Source organism: Bos indicus, chromosome 10, assembly GCF_029378745.1.
Source record: "Bos indicus isolate NIAB-ARS_2022 breed Sahiwal x Tharparkar chromosome 10, NIAB-ARS_B.indTharparkar_mat_pri_1.0, whole genome shotgun sequence".
Classification (NCBI taxonomy): Eukaryota; Metazoa; Chordata; class Mammalia; order Artiodactyla; family Bovidae; genus Bos; species Bos indicus.
In genome coordinates, this window is record NC_091769.1 from 76767468 (window position 1) to 76793320 (window position 25853).

At 45.9% G+C, this 25853-nt stretch overlaps 1 protein-coding gene across 1 annotated transcript in view; it reads right to left on the bottom strand.

Annotated features, from left to right (window-relative positions):
- Positions 1-25853, bottom strand: part of SPTB (spectrin beta, erythrocytic) — a 130893-nt gene that overhangs the window by 73718 nt on the left and 31322 nt on the right. The gene's annotated exons all lie outside the window — the stretch shown is intronic.

Consider the following 25853-nt stretch of genomic DNA (forward strand, 5'->3'; position numbering starts at 1 on the left):
AACACAGTCAGAGGGTTAGCGCCCAGCCCCTCGGACTTTGTCTCAGGGGAAACTTATTTGGAGCGGCCAATAGAAGCAGATCCTTTGGGAGCAGCACATGGTGCCCTGTGCCCGGCCACAGCTGACCAGGGGTCACTGGGTCACCCAGTAGAAAATATTGCAGAGCAGTAACAGGGACAGTGCCAGCGGGGACAGAAGGTTGCAGGCAGCAAGGGTCAGGACGGCCAGCAGGTGGAGATGTCGGACGCAGCAAGCCTGCTTCCTCCAAACCCGCTGCTACGGCCACAGAGGCGGGTGGCTCTCCTGGGAGCCAGAGGCTGGCAGGGACGAACTGGGCAGAGCAGCGCTACCCTATGACCTGGGGACCCAACCTGGAGGGGGGGTGGGGACAGGGCAGGAGAGGGAGAAGCTGGGAGCTGGTGGAGTCTGACTCAAACGTGAATCAGTGGGGAGAGAGGCAAGCATGAGCTTTGAGATGCCACTGGTGCGCCAGCCCGGAAGCTGCACTGGGGAACGTTAACTCCTCCCAGAGGCTCCCGAGAGCCCTCTGAGTTCTTGGCCTGCAGCCAGCAGTCAGAAAGCTGGCTCTTGCTTTTGCCTTCTCTGAAGTGTGCCCAGGTGCTTCGACAAGCTCTCTGGTTGCATCTCAGGACAGACCGTGGAGCCAGACCAGCCTGTTGTCCCTTTGAGGCCATCAGCATGATGGTGGGGTGGGGTGGCGAGGGGATCCCACAGACAACAGAGCTGTGTGTGTTCATCCGTGCTGTGAACACAGGCGGCAGGAGCACTGGGTCCTTACTCGCCTGTCATGTATCACGTTTATGCTTTCATTCATGATTAATTCACATATGCGCCAATTCCCTACGAGGTGGCGGGTACTATGCCAGGCATAGCACCTTATGAATGAGACAGAAGGGCCCTGTCCTCATGGAGCTTATATCCCGGCAGCAAGCGGGATGATTAAAGAAGCACATACAATACGGTGTGATGCTGTGCCACAACTGGGAAAGAAGGGTAGCGTGAGGGACACATGCTGGACGCTGGGTGTCAGGGGAAAGAGAGTTTAAGCGGATTCCTAGAGGGAGCTTGGAGGCATCCTGTAAAGGGAAGATGGAAAGGAACGAGTCCAGAAAAAAGGAATGAAGAGCAGGTGCAAAGTTCTGATGGTGAGAAAGGGTATGGCAAAATTTAGCAATCTTATGATGTAGCTGGAGGATGAGGGCAAGGTCAGGGAGAAAAGGTCAGGGAGAGGGAGGCTAGAGCAGCCAGGCTGGGACCTGATGTCCTGGGCTTTTGAAGCAAGATGGGCTTCCCTTCAGTCTTAACTGCCTAAACTGTACCTGTCCTTCAGTCATCCCCCCCAGGGAGCTTAAGAGACTCCAAGATCAAGTCTGTAAAAGAGAACAGGGAGCCCAGAGCCTTCCTATCCAAGAGGACAAAAGGGGGCGGGGGTGGGGAGGCTGTGAGGCAGACAGATGACAAGTGTTGACAACTAGTGAGCTGTGAGGTAAGCCACTCCCTCCAGGAGCGTGCGTGCACACACACAGTCATCCAACACACACACGCTCAGCCACCCAAGCAGACGCGTGCCTGAGGAAGAAATGAAGCAAGCTGGTGTGCTGCGATTCATGGGGTCGAAAAGAGTCAGACACGACTGAGCGACTGAACTGAACTGAACTGAACGAGCCCAAGCATCACTGCAGCACCAAGGCCCTAGTTTTTCAGACAGAATCCCTTCAGGCTCTTTTTCCCTCACCTGACTAATCAATCCCACCACATCCCCTCGAGGTAAGACTGGAGCCAGAGTTATCCACCCTAATTGCGCAAGGGAGGAAACCAGGGCCTGCTAGGAGGAGGCCTCCCCAAGGTCATCTAGGGAATGACGGCTGTTGGCTGGGAAGGAGGCCAGGCTGGGAAGGGGCCGCTGTACCCCCTTCAAGCAGGCAGGTGGATTTTAGAGATGCAGGTGAGGAAAGAACATGGCCCAGGGGGCCAGAGGGCATGCCTCAGCTTCCAGAGCTTGCCAAGGTGTTTGCTGCTGGGGGAGGGGAGGGTAAAGATGGGGGAGTCAGCCATCACCCCACCAGGTCCGCCCTGTGATTCCAGACCTGGGACCCAGAACACCCTCGTCCCTTCTGAAACCTGGCATCTTCCACGGTCAAGTGTGCTGCTTCCAGGGCTGAGATGTCCCACTCAGCTGGCCTGGCAGGGGTGGCTAGGAGGGACCCCTTACGGGACATCACCAGCAGCTCGGAGCTGTGAGCGGGGCGGGACCAAGAGGCTGATCGTCTGAGCTGGGCTGAGCTGCCAGACGCACGCGGGGAGATGAGATCAGATCCTGCGCGCAGGAGGTAACCGGACCCTGGCTCTCTTTCTCATCTCTGGCTATTTTTAAGAGTGGCTGAGCTGAGCGAGGCCCAGGCCGGCCATGGGGCCTGGGGAGTGAGATTACCTTTGCCGCGGCTCCGTAAATAAGTCTGCCCCAGAAAGATGAGCCTTAGCGGGCAGACCAGCAGGCTGGGCATTCATGACAAGATTGATGGCCCTGGGTGCAGAGGAGCAGCCACTCGACAGCCATTCATTCTGCTTAAACCCGCCCTGCCTCCTGCGACCGGAGCTCAGAGGAGGTAGCAGCCAGGCAGCGGCTCTGCCGGGAATGTAAAAAAACACATGTGCGTGTCTAAATACACAACTCAAGGTGTTTTTTCTTTTTTCTTTAGGAGGGTCAGGTCTCCAAAGAGACTCGGAAACTAAAGAAAGGCCCTCTTCCTCTGGCTCCCCAGCCTTGCCCACCCCAGTGGCCTGCCCAGATGGCATCCCACCAGGGCCAAGGAGGTAGGGGTGGGCTGGTGTGCTCAGTGGCAAGGGGAGAATCGGGTGTGAGAGGCAGGAGAAGAAAATAAGAAAAAAGGAAAGCTACAGATGGTGATTCCAGGAAAACAAAGCAAAACTCGCCTAAAAACAGATTGAACCCAGGGTCACCCATAACCGCTACAATGTTCCTTGCAAGGCCTGGCAATAAAGAAACCACCATGATGGAAAAGAATAGCATATGCTGGGGTCACATGGTGGGAACACCTAACCAAATGTGGAGCCATGAAAACGACATTTAAGTTGGTACTGGAGAGGAAGTTGGAGCTGAGGCGATTTAGTCATGTTTTTAAGGATATAGGTAATTTCTGCAGCCAGACTGGCCCTCCATGAATATGTTAGTTACTCAGTTGTGTCCAGCTGTTTGTGACCCCATGGACTGTGGCTCACCAGGCTTCTCTGTCCATGGAATTCTCCAGACAAGAATAATGGAGCGGATAGTCATTCCCTTCTCCAGGGGATCTTCCTGACTCAGGGACTGAACCTGGGTCTCCCACACTTCAGGCAGATTCTTTACCATCTGAGCCCTAAGTATGGCAGACAGCAATTAAATGGCTAAAAAGAGGCCCCAAACTGCACCTCACTTCCCTGCCAGCAAATCCAGGAAAAAAAAAAAAAGAAGTAGTTCCATGTCCATCTACTCCCTAGTTTACTCTGAAGCCCCCTAGAAGTCCTTCTCATGACCCACCACCAGGGCCTCATCAGGGTCTTCTCTGGTATGTGTCCAGGAGAACCCTCTTTCCCTGTCCATCTACCGGCCTGACAAGTAGCTGAGCAAGTCTGTCTCCAAAACCACAGTCTGAGGCTCAGCTTCACCTGGTAGGCTTCTGTCACCCCATGACTCCAGGATACACTTTGAGTGGGATGGGTTGGGTCACTAGAAAACTTGCCCACAGCTCTGTACTGAAAAGCTCATGCAATTACACAGCACACTCGCTTGCATAACGAGCGCCTGCCTGGGAAATGGATTTCACAATATCACTGATGCAACCCACAGCTCCACCCTTTTCTGGTGTGCCTAGGGACCATCTGCTTTTTGAGATCAGGTGTTAGGCCTTGGAATTTCAACCCCATGTGCTATGTCCTGTTAATCCCGGGGTGGGTAGGAACCCAGGAAGTGGCTGTCATGGTATCTGAGCAGAAGAGGACGGATGCTTTTTTCTTCCTCTCTGTACCCCATCTCTTCTTCCCTGGACCACACAGATGTGAGCAGTAACAAAGCCCAGGAATGAGAAATGGAAGAAATACAGGCTGATGCTGTGTTTCCTTAGCAGGGTCATGGGTACAGGCTATTGCAATAGCTTAAATACAGTCTTCCAAAAGCAGAGATCTTAGATTCTCTCTCTCTTTGTCTTTAGCTATAAGATTTGACCCCTTACTTGCTTCCTATTTTGTCCTGCTCCTTTATGCTACCTCTAGCCTGCTTTTACTGTGTTTTGGTACCATGCCAACCCAGGTCAGAAGATTAAATCCTAAAGTTTCCCTGGAACCTTCCTGCCAATGCTTTTTACCAAAACAGAACATTCCTCTATTCCCTTTGATCGTAATCTCACTGCATATTCACAGATACCTTAAAGAATAAATACATAAACACTCACTAAAACAGCAGGAGAACTGGTGAGACACCCAGTGCAGAGTACTCTAAATCTATCTCCACCCCTACCCGCCTCCCCATCCCCCAGCTCCAGTCTGGCACCTCCATCTGTCTAGCAGACGTCTCCACCTAGAAATTACGGCTCAGTCTCAGTATGGCTGAGGCTGAGCCCACGGCTCCCAGCACAGCAGAGCAGGGGAGTTTTGGGACCATGGGGTGACAGTGAGGCCCAGACAAGCGTACCACATGTGGGTGACCATTTCTGCATCTGGACATCACCATCTGTGCCTGGGCCAAGCCGCTGCCTCTCCTTAGAGCTTGCTCTGCTTTCCCACATTCCACAGATCCCATCCCAACCCAGCCTGGCTACCAGTTCATCGTTAGCAGGGTATGGTTTGGGGGTTCTTAAAGTCTCAAAATTTCTCTCCATGGTGGCCACCATCAAGGATATCCATCCATCTGCAACATCCTGGCCATTCTGGTTCACTACTGTTTGGTAAGGCTTTGCCCAGACCCTTCTGCTCCAGTTTCTATCAACAGGCAGGGACTTCAGGCCTACATGTCACAACTTGCCCGTCTTCATCATGGAAAAATCTCCTACTAAGAACTGGCTTCAGTCATGCTGCAGCTGCTTGGATGGGGGATGAGGGGTGGGATCCTGGCCCCAACAGTTCTTACAGGGATTTGATTGGGGAACAGGTGCTGCCCAGCTCTGATGCAGGGATTGGCCCATCAACCCTCTATCTTAACACCACCTATCAGCACCTCACATCCAACACAGAGGCAAAGGTCTACTGGGAATGATTAAAGGCAAGGGGAGAGGTGATCTTAATACACATTAAAAAAAAAACAACAAAAAAAAACCTTTAGTTGTGGCATGTGGGATCTAGTTCCACCACCAGGGATCGAACTAGGGCCCTCTGCATTGGGAATGCAGAGTCTTTACCACTGGGCCACCAGGGAAGTCCCTAAATGGTTTTTAAAGATTATCTTCTATTCTGATTCTTGGGCTTAATATCTACGTTTACAGAAAGCTATTATAACCCGTCCTACTTCTTATCTCTCCCAACTCACTTCTTTCAAGATAGCCACTGGCCTCCTCCCCACAAATAAGCAAATTCTCTAGTCATCAAATTAAAAACCTGAATGCCCAGTTTCTGTTCTTCCATGAAGACTTTTCTAGTTACCTCTCTCTTCTCTGAGGAAAACTGCACAGGGAGGTACTATGGTCTCAATATTTGAAGTAGTCAAGAATAGATCAAAATGCCTAGAGACTGGGAGAAAATATTTGCAAATGATGCAACCAACAAGGGCTTAATTTTCAAAATACATAAAAAGCTCATACAATTCAACAATAAAAACAAGCACCCAATCAAAAAATGGGCAAAAGATCTAAATAGACATTTCTCCAAAGAAGACATTCAGATGGCAAACAGGCACATGAAAAGATGCTCAACCTTGCTAATTATTAGAGAAATGCAAATCAAACTACAGTGAGGTACCCCCTCACACCAGCCAGAATGGCCATCATTAAACAGTCTGCATATTGTCAATGTTAGAGAGGCTGTGGAGAAAAGCGAGGCCTCTTACCCTGCTGTTGGGAATGTAAATTTTCATACTGGAAAACAGTAAGGAGGTTTCTTAGAAAACTAAAAATAGAGTTGCTATATGATCCAGCAATCCCACTCCTGGGCATATATCCTGACAAAACTATTCAAAAAGACACAGGCACTCCTGTGTTCACAGCAGCACTGTTCACGACAGCTAAGACATGGAAATAACCTAAATGTCCATTGATAGTTAAATGGATAAAGACGATGTGGTACATATATCCAATGGAATACTACTGAACTACCAAGAAGAATGAAATAATGCCACTTGTATTAACAGCAACATGGATAAACCTAGAGATTATCATACCAGGTGAAATAAGTCAGAAAGAGAAAGACAAACACAATATGCTATCACTTACACATGGAATCTAAAATATGATACAAATGAACTTATCTACAAAAAAGACACAGACTCACAGACATGAAGAACAGACTGTGGTTTCTAAGGGGCTGAGGGAGGGATGGACTGTGAGTTTGGGATTATCAGTGGAAACTGTTATATATAAAATGGATAAACAACAAGGTCCTACTGATTTAGCACAGGGAACTATATTCAATATCCTGTGATAAACTACAATGGAAAAGAATATGAAAAAGAATGTATACATGTGTAAGACAGGATCACTTTGCTGTACAGCAGAAATTAACACATTGTAAGACTCTTGAGAGTCCCTTGGACTGCAAGGAGATCCAACCAGTCCATTCTAAAGGAGATCAGCCCTGGGATTTCTTTGGAAGGAATGATGCTAAAGCTGAAACTCCAATACTTTGGCCACCTCATGCGAAGAGCTGACTTATTTGAAAAGACTGATGCTGAGAGGGATTGGGGACAGGAGGAAAAGGGGACGACAGAGGATAAGATGGCTGGATGGCATCACCGACTCGATGGACGTGAGTTTGAGTGAACTCCGGGAGTTGGTGATGGACAGGGAGGCCTGGCGTGCTGCAATTCGTGGGGTCGCAAAGAGTCGGACACGACCGAGCGACTGAACTGAACTGAACTGAAATCAACTATACTTCAATAATATAAATTTTTAAAAGAATAGGTTGAAATAATTGCGAAGAGCTGACTCACTGGAAAAGACCCTGATGCTGGAAAAGACTGAGGCCAAGAGAAGGGGGCAGCAGAAGATGAGATGGTTGGATGGCATCACTAACTCAATGGACTTGAGTTTGAGAAACTCAGGGAGATAGTGAAGGACAGGGAAGCCTGGTGTGTTGCAGTCCATGGGGTCGCAAAGAGTTGGACATGACTTAGTGACTGAACAACAATAGTTGAGATATTTCTCATAAAACAACTGATTTGGAAAAGATAAGGAAAAATGAAACTATTAGATAACAGGTCGATGGAGAATTATACAAGATCAAGTTTCCAACACCTGAATTCAGCGATGAGTTTTAGTATCATTAAGAATAAGACAATAAGATACTGTGTCTCCAGATATGAGGCAATTATGAAGAGTATCATGGCCTATGACATTCTTACCAAAAAAGTTGAATCTCAATCTGATCAAGTCTGTAGAACTAGTTTTCCATTTACAGGAATTATACGTTGAAGAGACAAGTTAAATGACAACATGAGGAAACAAAGAGACAGAACCAGGAGGTGGGTCATTTTGCAGACAACTGGCTCCACTTCTTCAACAAGTCAATGGCATTAAAGCAAATAGACTGAAAAAGAGGCAGAGGGTAGGGACTGCTGTGGATCAAAAGGGACTCAGGAGATGCAACAGTGAATGGATCACACACTTTGGAACTTGAATCAACACCAAAACACACCCAAACACATTTTTAGACAAACAGGGGTATCTGAATTGTGGATGATAACCAGGAATTATAGTCAATGATGTTAGGTGTGATCATGACACTAAGGTTATGTTACTATAGCCCTAGCGCCCAGCACAGTCTGGGTTCTTCCTCCTGCTCCAAGCTCACTCCCCAACCCAGTCCCCCACCACTTCCTGCACCCTGCAAGTCTCCTTTCAGCTCTTCTCAATCGTCACTCCCCCAGCTCTGGCTCTTGTGCACACCAAGTCCTCGGCTTGGGACGTTTTCTGGAGCATTGTGCATGTCTGGCTCTTCCTCTCTCCTCAGGCCTCCTCTTGGGGAATATTCCCATGTGGGAGTCCTCCCCAAGCACGCCATACAGACTTAAGTCCTTTGTCATCCCGTCTGGGCACTGTGCTTGACCCCTTCACAGCCCTTACCATAACTGTAACCACTCATGTATTTGTCAGTTTACCTTTGTTTTTGCCTCTAAAATCCCATGGATGGAGGGGCCTGGTAGGCTGCAGTCCATGGGGTCGCTAGGAGTCGGACACGACTGAGCGACTTCACTTTCACTTTTCACTTTCATGCATTGGAAAAGGAAATGGCAACCCACTCCAGTGTTCTTGCCTGGAGAATCCCAGGGACGGGGAGCCTGGTGGGCTGCCATCTATGGGGTCGCACAGAGTCAGACATGACTGAAGCGACTTAGCAGCAGCAGCAGCAGCACCTAGAATATAGGTTCCTTGCAGGCAGCAACCAAGCCTGTCTCATCCATTATTCTATTGCAGTCCCTAGCACTGTGCTCGGCACATAGAGGTGCTCAGTGAATATTCTCCTCCTCCTCAAGACCTAAACTCAAACTCTGGATCCATTATCCCACCTTATTCCCGATCCATTCACTGCGCATTCACACAGCCCACTTGCGTGCATTGAGCACTTATACAATATTGATTCATCATCACAGCCAGTCATTAAGCCTCTGTAAAAGTGTCTCCTATTCCTCAAACCTTTATGTTCTAAAACTTCCATTTCACTCCAGGCCTTTACTGTTACCCACCAGGAGATGGGTAACGGTCCAAATTTGATTGCACTCAACCTCTTTGATCCATCCTGCACAGCCTTCCTCACAATGACTTGCCTCCGTTCCCTAGTTTTCAGCAACTCTCTGACGTACACTCTAACCCGGAGTTCTATGCCATTTGGTGTTGAGCGCATACGCTCTCTTATGCTAACTCTGCTCCAAAGAAGAGGGTCCACATGTCCTGTACTCCCACCTTTGTGTCATGTGTTTCTACAACTTTATTTGTCCCAGCAACCCATATGCTGAAATTCAGGCATCTTTCCTCTTTTCTGGCAATTTAAAACAAATACTATTTTCACACATTTAGAATCACAATGTAGCATTTTCCTAGAGGCTGTGGGAGGTCACCTTTCCCCTTCTATTCAGCTCCATGGATCACACACTGCTTCTATGACCACCAAGTGCAGGGGGCAGTCAGGTGGGCTCAGGGAAAGCTGCTGCTGATCTGTGTGCTGACTCCTCCTCCTCAGTTCTACCCCCTCCCCCAGTCTCATTTTTAATCCCTCGTGAGGCCAGATCCTCATCATCTTTTCTTGTAGCCATCCTTCCCATCCTGGGAGGAAGATGAGTCTTTAGTTTTTTCTTCCTTCCATCTTCATTTTAACACGTTCAAGTCTTTCTCATCTTAAATAAAACTCCTCCTTGTCATCCTTTCATTTCTCCCTTTCAAAGTCAAATTTCTTGACAAAGTTGCCAAGAATAAGAACAGGTGATTTATAGGAGAGGAAATCCAAGAGGCTAAGACCCTAAAAAGAGATACTCGAGTTCATTAGCTAACAAGAAATGCTGATTAAAATAAGGAGACACCAGAAGCAAACATTATCAAACTGGATAACACAAGGTGGTGATATGCAGAGCAGGCACCTTGCACACTGCTTGCTGGTGGGAGTGTGGACTGGCCCAGCCATTCTGTAGTTCTCAGTCAGTTTACATATCTACAACCCTGTTCCTGGGCATACAGACTGAAGAAATCGTCACACAGGTCAAGAAAGAGTAGATATGAAGAGAAGTTCACCACAGCATTGACTGTGTGGCAGGGAGGTGAAGACGAACTGTGTGTCCATCACTTGGGGATGTACAGTAAAATGCAATGAATATACACATGGAGGATCCTAAAAAATAGTGGATAAAATAAACAGAATGAGATTTATAGCACACCACTGACATAATTTCAAACTGTTAGTCGTTCAGTCGTGTCCGACTCTTTGCAAGCCCATGGACTGTAGCCCACCAGTCCATGGAATTCTCTAGGCAAGAATACTGGAGTGGGTAGCCATTCCCTTCTGCAGGGGCTCTTCCCGACCCAAGCATCAAACCCAGGTCTCCTGTATTCCTGGTGGATTCTTTACCAGCTGAGCCACCAGGGAAGCCATTCAAACAAAAGGAAAACTCTTAAATACGTGAAAATAGTTGTCTCTAGATGGAGTTAGGGAAATGGAGATGAAAGGAAACCAACCAACCAACCAGGAGAGGCACCCTGACTAGAAAATGAGGACGATGAACTGAGAAGTATGACGAAGCCTCTGCTTCTAAAGTAAAAATAGATACAGTGTATTTATCTATAATATATTCATGAGAACCTCCTCATGCCATACCTAACTCACTCCTTATTGCGCTGAAAGCTGGCTTCCCCCATCAGTTCTTGAAGCTATTCATGGACACCTCCCTTCCTAGTACCTTTAAACAACAGATGCTTTTCAGGCCTTTATCTCGACTCCTCAGGAGGCTTAGGCTCTTTTGGTGGTCCCCAAGTCTCCTGAGATCACCTCCTCTGTCTTCCAGGACTTGCTCCTCATTCTCTCTTAACTGTCTGAACCTCTGCCCTTGGTCTGCTCTGTGGGCTTCTTCTCCCCTACTGTCCCTTGAATGGTGACGTTCCCCAGAGCTCTATCCTGGGCCCCTCCACTCTTCGTCTGTCTATACACTCTTCTTAGACCATCTCTGGCACCTCTGTGACCTAAATGATCTCACGCAAATGGCTTCCCAGTCTGTCTCAACTCCCGTCTATCACCTTCAACTGACTTCTGAACATCCACCTGAAGGACCACAGGCCACTCATACTCAACATTATCCCCAGTTGAATCTGTCACCATTAGTCCTTATAGCCATGGTCCCAGTCCATCGATATCCCAGTGGCCCAAACTCAAACCTGGGGTGATAGGACCCAGCATCTTATCAACCAAGGCCCTCAGTGTCTCTCAAATCTCCATTCTTCTGTCTCCACCGCGCCCCCCCACTTCTCACCACCGCCATCTCAAGTCTAGTGGTTTCCTGCTGAGTTCTCTGTACCCACGTTTGCTCCTTTGCCTACCATCCCGACCCATCTTCTACCTTGTGGTCAGAAAGATCTTCTTGGAATATAAATATGATGTCATTTCCATACTTTAATAGTTTCTCTCTCTCTCAGAAGGAAGTTTAAAACTCATAGTAAGTCATAGTCAAAGCCCTTCGTGATTTATCCTCTACCTGAACACTATTCTATCCAACCCTCCCTACTTCGGCAATCCTACTTTTCAGTCACAACAAACTCGATTCAGGTCCTCAGCACGCGCGCTCTCGCTCTCGCTCTCTCTCTCTCTATATATGTATATATCTTGTTGCATATACTTTTCCCTAAGCCTGAAACAGTGGCTCAGTGGTAAAGGATCTGCCTGCCATTGCAGGAGACTCAGGAGACGGAGGTTCAATCCCTAGGTTGCGAAGGTCCCCTAGAGAAGGGAACAGCAACCCACTCCAGTATTCTTGCCTGGGAAATCCCATGGAGGGAGGAGCCTGGAGGGCTACCGTCCATAGGGTCACAAATAGCTGGACATGCTGACCACGCACCCATGTATACACATAAGCCTGAAACACACGCTCTCTTTTTCATAGTAATTTCTTATCCGTTCGAACTCATCTCAGCCTCACTTCTTTTGAGAAAGCTCCCCATCTCCACGCATGTCCCCTGCAGTGGCAGTAGGTGGGGGGACGTCTTCCAGGCTCCCCTCACTGTCATCAGAACACTTCCCATGACCTAGGAGAATAATCTGTTTTTCTGTCTTTCCCAATAGAAAATAAGTGGCTTGAAGCCAGGGACAGTCTTATTCATTCTTTTCATCCCAACTACCCAGGGTAACTCCAGGAACATAAAATGAGGCTAGAAGATGCTGAACAAATGGGTGAGAAGGGAGAAATGCCAAGAAGGGCTCCTAAAGAGCTAAGAACAGCTACTGCTGAGGACATACTGTTGGACGGCCAATCTGGAGGGCAAGGTGGTGAAGAGGCTGGGGACGTGGCACATACAGGACTGCTGTGGGTGTGGGCTGGTCCTGACATTCTTGCTGTTGCCCCTGCTGTTTCAACATCACAATCCTGCCATCACCTCCTCTTTTGCTGGACTGTGCTGGCAGAAGAGCAGGCAGCGGCAACAGGGCCCAGCTCCCATGATCCCATCTTGAAACCTTTCAGAGCAGCTCTGACTCAACCCACACCTCAATCTCCTCACCCAAAACACTGATGAAAGCAGCCTCCTCTCACCCAGAACTCATCTAGACAGGGATGCCATGCCCCACTCAGCTGAGAAGTCTTTTAGATATTCTTTCTTGTGTCACAGAAATGTCAGTCACAGAATGGTTTCTATCATACAGCTCTTCTACCCAAACAAAGAGAGCTACTTTAAGAGTTGACCCTATAAATAATATATAAGTTATGGGTGCCAATTTGGTATTCATTCACATTAGAGCTTTTCAAATAATTCAATTAAAATTAATCTTTTAGATGTTGCTCAGGCCCACAAGGACTCCTGAGGGAACGGGAGCTGGCTGGAAGAACTCCCCATCCTTGCCCAGGGCACAAGCCTGACGCAGTTGGGCCGTCCCCTGGAGACAAACAGGGAGTTGCTGGCAAGGCTCCTGTCTCCCCGCAAAGCCACGGGCAGCCTCTTCTGGCCCTGTAGGGCCTGCCCCTCCTGTGCACGATCCCCACCCTCCAGGGAGAGCACCTCTCGGCTCCTGGAATCCATCCACTCAGCCTTCTTGTCTGGGTGCTGCTGATGGGGAAGCCCCCACTGCTGGCTCATGCAGTCACTCTGCTGCCCACGGTCCTCAGGAAAAGGACTTGGCTGTCTGTAGGACTATGTAGCAAAGCCCAAGGCGAGGAAGGGAATATGGAATTTACTAAGACCATTATATTGGGTTGGCTGAAAAGTTCCTTCGGGTTTTCCATGAACTAGCATAGAGAAACCTAAATGAACTTTTTGTCCAACCCAATATATACTGCCCCATTTTATATGTGCCCACATTCACAAATTATTAGATATTATTACTGTTATTGGTGCTGTTAGTATTACTGTGCCTGCTCTATCAAAACAGCAGACCCGGGTTGAGATCCTAACTCCTATACTTAACGTCACTCACCCATGCTGTACCTTGGCTTCCCCATCTGTAAAACGGGAATACCTTGTGCTTCCATGCACAGGATCAGGCCTAACAATGGCGGAATGGCTCTTTCTACGTGCGGCTTGGAGGCCTCTTCCAGCCATCCCTATGGGTAGGTGTGGCTGTGTGATCGAATGAGCACAAGAGACACCACTTCAAGGTCTAGACTAAAGGGCCGAGATGAGAAGAACCTGCTTTCCTGGATGACTATGGGGAACAAAGTCTCCCCCACAAGTTATACTCATTTACTCATCTATGATGTGAGCCAGAAGTAACATTCTCTTTTACAGTTTTTTATTAGAGCAGTTACAACGCCCTAATCAATACACTCATCATTTACCATATAAAGCTATTGTACAGATACTATAAAGTTATATGAAAATGATGTATAAACTACAAAGTACCCTATAACCCCATGGTATTCTTATTTACAAAAAAAAAAAAAATGCAGTATCTCTCGGTATCAAGTTTTGAGTCTGCTCAATACACACACTCTCACAGCAAAAACAAAAGCTCATAGTCGATGGAGTCTACTGTCACTACCCCTCTGCCCCTTCTGTAACTGTCCTTCCCTTTCAACTCTGCTCCAAGCATCTAAGCTTTCCCAACCTCCCTTAATACCAGGTTCCTCTACTGAGTCTAATGACTCAAGTCTAATTCCTCCTTTAGACCTACTTCCATCCCTACTTCAAAACGAAATTGACTCTGACAGCCTGATTTCTTATCACAGTAAACTCCGCAAACAGAAGGATGCCATTTCCACCTTGAAAGTCTGTGCCTATGGTTGTTGCTGTTGTTCAGTTGCTAAGTTGTGTCTGACTCTTTGCAACCCCATGGACTGCAGCACGCCAGGTCTCCCTGTCCTCCACTATTTCCCGGAGTTTGATCAAGTTATGTTCATTGAGTTGGTGATGCTGTCTAACCATCCTATCCTCTGCTCCCCTCTTCTCCTTTTGCTTTCAGTATGGTAGGGACTTTTGCCTTGCATATCCCAGGGACTCAATTGGTACATGTTAATTGAATGAAACTGATGTATCTACCTTCCCAAGGGGCAGAGTATCTCTCCCAGGAAACTCATCTTAATAAGTACCTTATGAAAATAGATTACCTTATTCAAAGGATGGATATAAAAGATACAATGTTAGAGCCAAACCAGACAAATAGGTGATAACTGGTTGGTTGGACAGGCCACTCAGCACATTCAAATTGTGTGAGGGAGGCAACTATGCATTATACCTACAGGGAAAGCCATCTTTGCCTAGAGAGCCCCTGAAAGGTGTAGCCTTAACTCAATGTATGACCTGCGCTAGGAGGCAGACCCTGGGTGGGAAAAGGAACCATTCAGAGTTAAAGAATTTAGCAAGAGAAATGCAGAATGAGGCCCTATTTCCTACCTTATAGAGTTATACTCCAGAGAAGGCAATGGCACCCCACTCCAGTACTCTTGCCTGGAAAATCCCATGGACGGAGGAGCCTGGTGGGCTGCAGTCCATGGGGTCGCTAAGAGTTGGACACAACTGAGCAACTTCACTTTCACTTTTCATTTTCATGCACTGGAGAAGGAAATGGCAACCCACTCCAGTGTTCCTGCCTGGAGAATCCCAGGGATGGGGGAGCCTGGTGGGCTGCCGTCTGTGGGGTCGCACAGAGTCGGACACGACTGAAGTGACCTAGCAGCAGCAGCAGCAGCAGAGTTATACTCAGACCTTTCAGCTTCACTGCTGGCCTGACCATAACCAAGGACTTTCATGAATTTTCCAATGCTATTCTAGCATCTTGCATATGACTATAGAATCAAGATAAGCATTCACAGGTAGGTTGGTACTGTTTATTAATTCAACATTTTTTAATTGAATAAAGTACTCCCCAAAAGCCATGAAATACTTAACTATAAACAGAACAAAACATGTCCAGGATCAATAAGCAAATGATTATTGTCAAAGGTGTCAAAACAATGTAATGGAGAAAGGGTAGTCTTTTTCAACAAATGGTGTTGAACAACTGGACATCAAATGAAAAATAAAATGAAACTCTACCTCACAACACATATTGAGGGTAACTCAATATAGATTATAGACCTAAATGTAAAACCTGAAACCTCTAGGGAAAAAAAAACAGGAGAAAAATCTTTGTAATGCTGGGTTAAGCAAAATATTTTAGGTACAACACCAAAAGTATGATCCATACAAGATCGAGTATTAGAAAAGAACTCGTTAATTTGACATCAGAAATAAAAATGTCCGCTCTTTGAAAGATATTGTTAAGAAAATGAAAATATAAGCCACAGACTGGGAGAAAATACTTGTAAAACTCATGTGATATCATACAATATATTTCTTTCTCTGTCAGACTTATTTCATTTCGCTCAATACCCTCCAAATCCATCTATATTGTTGCAAATGGCAAATCATTCTTTTTTATGGCTGAGTGGCATTCTCTTGTGTATATATATCTACCACATCTTCTTTAGCCACTCGTCTGTTGATGGATGCTGAGGTTGCCTCCATACTTTGGCAATTGTACCTAATGTTTCTACAAACATCAGGGAACGTGTATCTTTTCAAATTAGTATTTTTGTTCCTTTTGGCTATATACCCAGGAGTGGAATTGCTAGGTCATATGATAGTTTGATAGTTCTATCTTTAGTTTTTTGAGAAACCTCCATACTGTTTTCCACAATTGCTGCCACAATTTACATTCCCACCAACAGCGTAAGAGGGTTACCTTTTCTCCACATTCTTGTCAACATGTTATTTTTGTTTTTTTGATGACAGCCATTCTGACAGATATGAGGTGATATCTCACTGTGTCTTTGATTTGCATTTCCCTGATGAGATGTTGAGAATCTTTTCATGTGCCTGTTGGCCATGGGCCTGTGCTCTTTGGTAAAATGTCTATTCAAGTCTTTTGCATATTTCTAATCAAGCTGTTTGGGTTTCGTTTTCATGTTGAATTATATGAGCTGTTTATATATGTTGGATATTAATCCCTTACCAGTCACACCATTTGTAAATATTTCCTCCCATTCAGTAGGTTGCCTTTCCATTGTGTCAAAATTTTTTAAGTTTACTTAGGTCTCATTTGCTTATAACCCTTATTATCCCCATTTTATGGGTGAGGAAACTGAGGCTTAGAGAGTTTGGCAATTTGCCCCTGTCCATTAGCCAGCAAGTGATGGAGCCAGGATTCAAACTCAGGCAATCGGGCTCAGAGCCCCTGCCCTTAACCACTGTGATCACTGCCCTGCCTGACCTGAGCCCTCTGCAGGAAGGAATGAGAGACATCAAGGGAGCAGGGTGCCTGTAAACAGTTTTTAAATCATCTGGGACAGATTTTTCCACACCCAGGCAACACCAGGCAACAAGAACATCAAGGAAGGCAACAGGAAAGAAAGATGATCTATGTTGGGAGGCCACGAGGCCTTTTAGGGTCACAGTTAATCCAACCCTGATTTCAGAACACAAATACACCAGGCCTCTAGTGGGCATCAGATCCACATTTCCTCTGAGGATCTCCAAGCACCTTTCTCCCCCAAATCCTCACGGACGCAGAGACGACAGGAAAGCAAGGTGGGGTAACTTTCTCAGGACAGACTAGTGGCGGCATCGGAAGGGAAATGTCTGTTTAACCCCCAGCTCTTCTCTGAAGATGCAGTCTAATTTTAGGGTCCCTCCTTAACACCACACACATCCATCTATTTTCAGAAGAAGGGAAACCCAATGTGTGGAGGCAGAAGAGGGTTTCTGCAGGTTTTCCAAGGTGCCGCAGCTTGATAACACTCTCCGCCCATCTGTTAAAGAGTGCGGCAAATATTATCAGCTGAACGCAGCTGAGGCCAGTATACCTCCGGTTCTGAGCACTGGAAGTGGGCTACCTGGAACTGGACAGCAACTGGACAGTAAGTCAGTGCTTCACCCCATAATCAGGCTGAGCTGCTTGAAAAGGAACCGCTACCACATTCCTCTCTTAAAGAGGCCTGACTCCAAATAGCTTGGCTGGGGCCAGGGCAGCGAGATGTGCCAAGTGCCTGCCGTTCCCAGGGAGGCGTGTGTGTGCGGCCAGGGTGGTGGACACATAAGCCAGGGGAGGTCATCTGAACGGTGTGGAGAAATGAGCGGTCATTGCTAAAATAGTCTGCAAGTAGCTCCCAAAAGCTCGCTATGCCTCAACATTATCAAGTACGTGGTAGCAATACTCGACCATTCCAAGGGCTTGAGCTAGCTTCCAGAGAGAACCACAGGGTAGCACATGGGAGATTTAGTTCAGAAACAGTAGACTAAGGTGACTTTGACTTGGGAAAGTGAACCAGGCAGTGCCATGCCAGTGGTTGGGGACATTTGGAGTTAGGCAGCCATGGGATGACCCCGGATTTAGCCACTCACTAGCTGTGTGGCCTTAGGCCATTTCTTTAAACTCTTTAAGCTTCTGTTTCTTCATCTATATATAAAATGGAGTTAAAGACATGTGTATCCCAATGTTCAGTGCAGCACTACTTACAATAGCCAGGACATGGAAGCAACCTAAATGTCTGTTGACAGATGAATGGATAAAGATTGGTACATATTTACAATGGAATATTACTCAGCCATAAAAAGGAAAAAAACTGGGTCATTTGCATGGACCTGTGGATATGGATGGACCTGGAGTCTGTCATACAGAGTGAAGTAAGTCAGAAAGAGAAAAACAAGTATTGTATATTAATGCATATATAAGGAATCTAGGAAGATGGGACTAATGAGCCTGTTGGCAGGGCAGGAATAGACAGACTGATGCAGTGAATGGACTTGTGGACACAGGGAGAGGAGAGGAGGGTGAAACAATTGAGAAAGTAGCACTAACATATATACACTACCGTGTGTGAAATAGACAGCTAGTGGGAAGCAGCTGTACAGCACAGGGAACTCAGCTCAGTGTTCTGTGACAACCTAGATTGGTGGGATCCGGGGGGTGGGAGGGAGGTTCAAGACCAAGGAGATATATGTGTACACATAGATGATTCACTAACACAACATCCTAACGCAATTATATACCAATAAAAACAAAGTGGAGTTGACAATCATCACCTCACAGCACTGCTGTTTGGCTCAAATGAGATGATGTGTTTAAGAGTCTGTAACAGAATGCCTGGCTGGGGGTGCAGCCCTGAATACGTGTGTGCTGTACCAGGTCTGTGGCTGGCCTCACAATTGAGAAGAATGAACTGTTGCCCCTCTTTGTACCTCAGTTTCTCCAGCAAGAAAACAGCAACTGCTCTTCCCCCGCCTCTACTGATGGCACTTCAAAGCCAGGGATATGCAGAAGTAAAGGGTTTCTTTAATCATCAGAAATGTTATCCAGTGTTTACGTGGCACCTACTCAGGGACTGGCCATCTCGCCCTTTCTGGTATCTGTGCAGATCCCCCAAATGCTGGGTGACAGACTTCTGGTGAAAACAAGCAGGCTACACTTTGGCACTTCTCAGGTTTTGATGCTGCCGGGAGCAGACACGGGGAAGCAGCCATCTCCCGCGTGTCAAAGACTCGGGGAGGGACACGGAGCAGTCATGCTGATCCCACTCCAGATTTGTCATCTGATGCCCCCTCTTTCCTCCCAAAGAAGGGAAAGATGTCTTTATTCCATGGGGTGGGGGTGGGGATAAAATCGGTGTTTGAATATTCATCACAATTCTTCTCAACAAACACAACAGTAACTTCATGACTTTCTCTTTTCCACTTGGTCACAGCCCATCACAATGCCCTTATTCCATCACAATCCTTACTTCTCAGGCTAGAAAAAAGGGATGGGAGTGACATTTTGTTGAGAGTTAGGACAGGTTTCTGGCTTGCTCAAGCTGCCTTCTCTGGATAAAGGCCATCAGCTGTCAAACTAACCTGAGGAGCTGGGCTGTGAGACAAGAGTGGCTTTGCATAGAGGGGGATGCTGCCTGCCTCACCTGGGCAGCTTCCCCACCCTGTGCCACTTGGCAGGCATGGCGAACACGGACACTAACCATCTTCTCCTAGCATTAGCTGCCATGCCTTGACCTGAACCATTCCATCACCACCACCACCGCCAGCCAACCTCCCATCCCAGAACTGCCTAGGACAGGACCATTATTGATTTTCTGTATTTCCTTTTAGCCAACCTAATATGTTTTATTAGATTTTTTAGAAGATTTTTTGATGTGGACCATGTTGAAAGTCTTTACTGAATTTATCACAGTATTGCTTCTGTTTTTACATCTTGGGTTTTTTGGCCCTGAGGCATGTGGGATCTTAGTTCCCCAACCAGGGATCAAAGACCACCTACATTGGAAGGCAAAGTCTTAGCCACTGGGCTGCCAGGAAGTCCCTAGATCATTTTTTTAAGTATAGAAGTGTTATATGCCAGGCCTTTAGAAAATCCAACAAAACAGGCTGCAGCGGAGATCTGACAATAGCAGTCTACGCATCCTCAAACTGGTGCCCCCACGCTGAGTAGACTGTCCTCACATGAGTAAGTGACAGTGGTCCTGCCAAGAGTTGCTTAGCAGGAGTTCCTGCGTAAAAGTGAGGGCTAGAAAACCCAGCCTTCCTTTATTTTCACAGTTACCCTTGATTACCAGTTGTGAATGCCCTCAGTTGTGAACTGTCCACAGCTCTCCCCATCTAAACCCTCTCCTTGCATTTTATGCAGCCAGACCTCTGGCTATTCATGGGATAAGATCAGGTCCCAACGCAGGATAGGAATTTGTATCTCCAACAACAAATGCTTGTAGAACACCATCACAGAACAGCAATGATAATAACAATAACAAAAACAGTAACACACGTATTCAGCGATGACTCAGTACATGAGATGCATTATGCTAAGTGCCAGGCCTACAGAGGAGTGTATTGATAATGAAACCAGCTGTGAGTAATTTCCACTTTCTCAATTTTATAAAGGAAGAAAGTGAAGCTTACTGGAGTTCAGGAACTTCCCCAGGTCACACAACTGTAGAAGCAAGGGGTGAGGTGCAACCCACAACTGGTCTGACCCTGGTCTAACAGAATAACTTTAGGATGAACTGCCACTCATGGTAAATTTTAACTTTGTTAACAGTCCAGCAATCCATGTTGACACCTAGCAGGGCCTCAGTCAAAAAGAAAGGTGAAGATGATGCTAGAGGTCCCATTACAGAAACACCTCCTATGTATAAAAGTCAGGTTTACTATTCTCCCCGGCACCGCATCCCATCTCTACCCAAAATAACATTTAAAACACATTCAGGGGATCCTACCTGCTCTAAGGTTTTTGCTTGGTGTTTAGAAGTCTGTCTGCATCTTGTTCCCTTCGTGACCACAGCAAGCCACTTTAGAAGAGGCAAGCACATGGCTCCTCCTAAAGGCCTGACCATTTCAGGTCACTGACCCACCAGATATAAGACCTGGACGTCCAGAGACCTCGAGCTGTTGTTCTGTCTACATATAACACTCCCTTGTAAAAGAGAGAGACAGAGGGACACAAAGACACACAGAAACACTGGAAAATGATAGATGGGCGGGGGCTCCCCATATGAAGTGAACTCCTCTAAGCCCCGGCCCATTATCTAGGCTTGGCAGAATTAGCCCACTCCCCAACTTATCTCTCTTTGTACCTACACAGCTTGCTACACCCACTGCGTGTGGACATCCTTATCAGAAAATACCCACACACAACATGCGTTTGCCTTTGAACAGAAGTAGCTGTTTAGCCCGCCAAACATCAATAACTTTGCATAACTATTGATACATATATTGTGAACACGTACAGAAAGCTCATGACCACAGAACAGACACTGCAGGGCACAAGTGGGCTATGTGTCTTTGGAAACTGTCAACCTATTCCAAAATACCTGCCACTCTCCTCTTTCCCAGCAACCAGGAGAACAAAACTTGCCATCTCTGAATCATTCATTCATTCTACAAATATTTTCTGAGCCCTGTGTGCTCTTAAAGTTTTACCAAACTGTAGGATTCTAGAGAAGAAAGTTGTCCCCTAGTTCTTTTTATGACACTGGTATCAGGAAGCAAAGGGATCATCCAGCATCAGACTTGCCACAAGGTAAGAGCCTTTGACAGGCTTCCTAGGTGGTGCTAGTGGTAAAGAACCTTCCTGCCAATGCAAGAGACGTAAGAGACACGAGTTTGATCCCTGGGTTGGGAAGATCCCCTGGAGGAGGGCATGGCAACCCACTCCAGTATTCTTGCCTGGAGAATCCCCATGGACAGAGGAGCCTAGCGGGCTACAGTCCATAGGATCAGAGGGATGCACAGACACGCAAAAATACTGGAAAATGAAAGATCCAAAGTAATCCATAAAACTATAAGGTCTCAAAGAGTCGGACATGACTGAAGCAACTCAGCACAACAGCCGTTGACAATGTGAAGTTATTGCTTTTCGGGCTCAGGTGGTACCATGTGCATCTCCAACGAAGACTCAGCAACAGCCTCATCTACTCCCTTCATTTCTGAGTCAAATTATTGTTGACTCTTTAAAGTTTAGCATTTTGGTTTTTAATATGTGCTTGTCATTTGTTCAATATATTTTATGGTCAGACATTTGGGGCCAATGTTGGCTGGTTTTTAAAAACACAGAACTACGTTTTATGCATAAAGTCAGTAGATCGTGGAGTCGAGATAAAATGTTTACTGGCTGAATAGTTCTTAAAAGATGGAAAACCACCACCGTAAAGCACTGTTGCAGCCATGGCTTAAAGCACCTAGTGAAATTCGAGCTGCTTCTTCCCTGTATCACCTGCTGTGATCAGAATGAAAGCAGAGAACTGTTACTCCTGACTTGTGGTAAGTAACTTGATTATAATGCGTCAGGATGACTGGAATTCCCTTCTCCCTGCACTGAGAAGCCTGATCTCAACAACAGAACAAAAGCCCACACGGTAATTAAAAACCCTGCCCCAGAAGTGGAGTGGGAGGTGGACCTCATTCTCCTTAAAAGCCTTCGAAGGTTCAGGAAACACTGAGGGAGGGAGAGAGAGCAGGGGTTGTAGAGACCCTCAAAGTTGGTGTATGTATCACATGAGCTGTGTGTAAGAGGACTGGTGGGGCCTCAGAACATGTGTAGCTACAGGGGTCTAGATGATGGGCAGCTGCAGAAAGCCCTGCAGATACTGGGGGTGGGGGTGGGGAAGCCATGCTCCTGGGGCAGCTGAATGCACAAGTTGTATCTCTAGCTGGATGAAAGCACAAGGCAGATAAATGTGTGCACCTGTGTTGTGGCAGTTGATTAATTCAATTAATAGTTACTGAGCACCTGCAGGGCTTATGGCTGCTTACTGTGGGGAAAGACAGACAGTATCTCCTGCCTTCAAGGAACTCATGATTGCCTTACAATAAGACGATGACAAGGAAATGTTGTAACTGAGTGTAGTCAGGGACTGCATGAACCATATACATGCACGGCTTGTTTAAATTGGGCCTTTGTCTCACTGATCCTTCAAATTCTTGAAGGCTGACAGCAAGAAAGAAGTCAACTCAACAATCAAATTCCAATCTGCTCTAGTTCTGCTTGATAAGGTGAAAGAGGACATCAGGAGCCCTAGCCACAACCTCAGGGCAGAGGAGCTGTGTGTATGTGTGTGCACATCTGTGTGCATGTGTGTGTGTGTGTGTGTATAGAAGCATTTGTTGAAAGCATGGATATCAAGGTCTAGGGTGGTCTGCAGGCAGCCCATTAAGCTATCAGGAACTCACCATCCACCAGTAGCTCCACATCCCCATATGTCCTTTTTTTTTTTTTTAGATTTTTTGATGGGGACCATTTTTAAGTCTTTATTGAATTTGTTATAATATAGCTTCTGTTTTATATTTTGTTTTTTTGGCCCTGAGGAATGTGGGATCTTAGATCCCCAACTAGGGATTGAACTTGTACCCCCTACACTGGAAAGAGAAGCCTTAACCACTGGACTGCTGGAGAAGTGCCCCCATATGTCTTAACAGCCATAAGAGCCACTTGTCTATATGTCAAATCATCTCCAGGTTTTCCATAAGTTTTGCAGCATCAAGCCTAACCACTTTTTAGCACATTTAGTTCAAAAAGCCTCAGGTAATTGAAATAGAATTTCACTAGAAAACAATGATTCAACAGGCCAGTTTAAACCAACTTGACTGCTGGTCTTCTCCCAAAGAAACATCAAATACCAAAATCCTGGCCCCATTTGAAGGTGTGGTCTAGCCATATAAAGGAGAATGGGCAGAACATATCTGCAGATAGCACTCTTCAACTATAGACCAGAGCTCAGGCTAAGAGGACCCTCATGTGGGCTTCTAGGAAGACTTTTCCAAGCTGGATCCAGTGAGCATTGGGGAATAAGTGGATGAGTAGAGAAAAGCCTATTCATCTAGCCTTCAGGTACCTTGAAGATCGACTGTGGCTCCTTCAAGACACACTGCCCTTGAATCAGAACATCAGTTCAGGAATGTAAATCCCAGAATGGGAGGAACCACCAAACTCCTAAGTTAAAACAGCAAGCTGGACTCAGAGCCTGAAGTGAGAGCATTTACTACCATGAGACACAGTGCCAGCTGTTGGGAAATGCTGACCTGTTATAGTCCCTTCCTTTTTCAGCTATAATCTAAATAAACTACTTGAAACTCATTGTGGAATCCATGCCTAACAGGGAAGCCACCCTTTGCCGTTACGTTGGACAGAGCAGGCCAGCTCTTGAAAAGAAGCTGCCTTCTACTATTCACAATAGCCGAGACACAGTAATAACCTTAATGTCCATCTACAGATGAATGAATAAAGAAGATGTGATATATATATATATATATATATGTGCATACACACACACACACACACACACACACAGTGGAATACTATTTAGCCATAAAAAGAATGAAATAATGTCATTTGCAGCAACATGGATGGACCTGGAGATTATTATACTAAGTGAAATCAGCCAGACAGGGAATGACAAATACCATATGATATCACTTATACGTGGAGTCTAAAATATGATACAAATGAACTTACCTATGAAACAGAAACACTGACACAGAAAACAAACTTATGGTTATCAAAGCAGGAAGGGGGTGGGGGAGGGATAAATTAGGAGTTCTGGATTAGCAAATAGAAACTACAATATACAAAATAAAGCACAAGGGTCTTACTGTATAGCACAGGGAACTATATTCAATAATCTGTAATAAACTAGAATGGAAAAGAATATGAAAGAGAATATATATGTATATGTGTAATTGACTCACTTTGTTGTACACCAGAAACTAATGCAACATTGTAAATCAACTATACTTCAGTTTGAAATAAAAGCAAATATGAATAAATATGAATAAAAAATAGTGGAAAAAAGAGGAAACAAGCTTCCTGTTTTCTTCAGTGCCACCCTATGGCTGAGTAGGCAAAGGGAGGCATTCCACATGAACACACCTCCACTTCCACTCCAGCTTCTGACCAGGTGACCCTCTTACCTTCCCTGTAAAATGCTCTCAGCCCTCTCATCTGTACCCTCACTTTGATACCCTTCAAGACAGCGAAGGCCACACTTAAACATGCTCTGAGAATAGAGGCGTCTGTGATACTTTTTCATGACCCCTCTGATGACTCACAACTGTCACATTTATAAGTTTTATGTTTTACTTTAATTCTTTTACTGCCATTTAAATCTACCTTAAAAAAATAACAACCAAATGATGGTTCCTCCTAGTTTATCTTCAATATAAAGATAGAGGTCTGATTATAAACACATACTTAAGAAAATCATTCTTACTCTACTTGTTTTCTAATATCATGATCCAAATCCTTTTGGCTTTTATTGAGGATCCTTAAAAATCACATTCCTTTTTTTTTTTTCCTGGTCTCATTAATACCCACTCCAATTTCCCTCATTTCTCTCTAACTGGGACCTCCTCAGAGAGACTTATCCCTGTGAAGGGCCAGCCAGATGCTTTGAAAGTATGACCTCACGGTTCCTCTCCTGTTGTGGCTGCTGCTGCTGCTAAGTTGCTTCAGTCATGTCCAACTGTGCAACCCCATAGACGGCAGCCCACCAGGCTCCCCTGTCTCTGGGATTCTCCAGGCAAGACCTCTCCTGTTGATAACTTTGCAACATTGTCAGTACATCACTTAGTCATTTTCAATTCATGGTTTAGATAAGTAGTTAAGGGTATATAGCCCAACAAGCCTCCTCTGACATTGTTTTCATCAACTGACTGTTGATAAGTCAATTCTTGTGCATATTACATTACTGGATTACAAAACTAGGCGGTCCTTCACCCACCTACACTCAGAGTCCAGGTGCTTTTACTTTATTTACTACCTTCAACCTACGATCCATCAAGGCGGTTTTTGTTTTAGTTACAGCTTATAAGGGAGACTCAACATTTTTGAAAATACACTTTGAAATGTTTAAAAAATGGAAAAATAAATAAGATCTGGTTGTTTAACAGAAGCATAACACTCTTGACTTACATCATGCTTATGTTAATTAAAAAAATACAATTGCCTTTTAATGAGCACCTACTATGTACATGCACCATACCTGGACACAT